Source organism: Mandrillus leucophaeus, unplaced genomic scaffold (genome assembly GCF_000951045.1).
Source record: "Mandrillus leucophaeus isolate KB7577 unplaced genomic scaffold, Mleu.le_1.0 Scaffold498, whole genome shotgun sequence".
Taxonomy (NCBI): Eukaryota; Metazoa; Chordata; class Mammalia; order Primates; family Cercopithecidae; genus Mandrillus; species Mandrillus leucophaeus.
In genome coordinates, this window is record NW_012105342.1 from 43,367 (window position 1) to 45,441 (window position 2,075).

Below are 2,075 nucleotides of genomic sequence, written 5' to 3' on the forward strand. Positions count from 1 at the left end.
AAAAAAAAAAAACTTAAAAGGCTAAGAACATCTTAAATTTGAATAGAAATTGCCAAGTTGCTTTTCAAAAATATACCATCCAGATAATGTTAGAGGGAGACTCGGTCAAAAAAAAAAAGAGAAAAGACTCCAAAAAAAAAAAAAAAAAAAAAAAGAAGTTAAAAGGTCTAGAATTAAAACTAGTCTTCTCCCATGATAACTACCTGTTGAAATATACAGATCCAGATATACATGTTCTTCTAGGCTTTGTCTGATTAAAAAAAAAAAAATTCAAAAACCAGAATGCAAAGTAGAAATTCCCTATGAGTGGCCGGGAGCGGTGGCTCACGCCTGTAATCCCAGCACGTTGGGGAGGCCAAGGCAGGCGGATCACAAGGTCAGGAGATCGAGACCATCCTGGTTAACACGGTGAAACCCCGTCTCTACTAAACAAAACAAAAGATAAAAAACAAAAAATTAGCCGGATGTGGTGGCGGGTACCTGTAGTCCCAACTACTCTGGAGGCTGAGGCCGGAGAATGGCGTGAACCTGGGAGGCGGAGCTTGCAGTGAGCCCAGATCGTGCGACTGCACTCCAGCCTCCCTCTCAAAGAAAAAAATAAAAAGAAAGTTGATTTATTTATGCCAAATGATTGGCATAAATTTACTTCATTATCTCACATACAAAGAGGCCAGGAGGTAGGTGATTCTGAGAGGAAAGCAGCAGTGAGCATCTTCATCAAGCGCCCAAGACTTCCCTGTGTTTTTACTCTGTCATCCTTGGTGTGTTGGCTTTACATTCTTAGGCTCATCCCAAGACAGCTGCAGTAGCTCCAAAGGCAATGTCCCTGTGCTCAACCATGCTCAAGACAGGATGAAGGGGCAAGAAGTCAATGCTAGAAAGAGCACCTTCCACGTCTACCTCATTGTCAGGTAGCAGAAAACTTCCCAAGGAACTTCCCAAGGAAGCAGAAAACTTTCCAAGAAAGGCCCCAGGAGACGTCCTTGCATGCATTGGTCAGAAGTACATCACATGACTACTCCCAGATGCAAAAGAGGCTGGGAAAAAGAGTTTCAGGCAAAGGCCTTTGAAAGCCTTGATTGTCCTAGACCAGTAGCCCTCAGTCCTAGCTGTACATTACAATCACCAGAGGAGCTTTTATCTTATTTTTAATTTTTCTCTCAGGGACAGGGTCTCACTCTGTCATCCAGGCTGGAATGCAGTGGTGCAATCATAGCTCACTGCATCCTCAAACTTCTGGGCTCAAGCCATCCTTGCACCTCAGCCTCCTGAGTTGCTGGGACTATAGGCATGCACCACTACACGTGGCTAATTTTTACTTTTTAAAAAATAGGTATCAGGTCTCACTATGTTGCCCAGACTGGTCTTGAACTCCTGGTCTCAAACAATCCTGCCACCTCATACTCCTAAAGTGCTTGGATTACAGGTGTGATCCACCTTACCAGCCATGAAGAGCTTTACAAAGATATACATGCCTGGACCCTACTCTGGATTAACTAAATAAGAATTACCAGGAATAGGCCCAGGTGTCACTATTAAAAAAAAAACAAAACCCAAATTATTCTAGTAATTACTAGGATTGAGAAGTACTATTTTAAACCAATCATGATTCAGCTGTTGGGGCTAGAGAGGGACTTACATTTCCTACATACCAACCACCTCACGATATATATATATAGGGAAACGGAGGTTCAGAGAGAGATTTGCTTAATATCACACAGCCAGGTAATATCAGGTCTCCTGCCCTCATACGGTTGCTCCTTCCACCTGGGGAGCTTTTTCTACACTGTGGAAAGAGGACACATACAAAAAAAGTTGTTTGGCCTTACTGAGAAGTTGTGATTCCCAACGGCTTGCCCTAAACTTAGCCCAGATCTCGGCTCCGAGCCAGTTTCCTCCCAGGAGGGGAAATATCCACCTTCCACAGAAGCACAGCGCTTGCAGCCTGACGTAGGAGCAGGGCCAGAGGGAAACTGTGCATGAGGGATGGGATGGGGTGGGGAGGGGACTTCAGCTGCTGTTAAGAAAAAGAGCTGTCCTACATTAGATTTGTGTTTGCTGCAGAGCATCTGTTA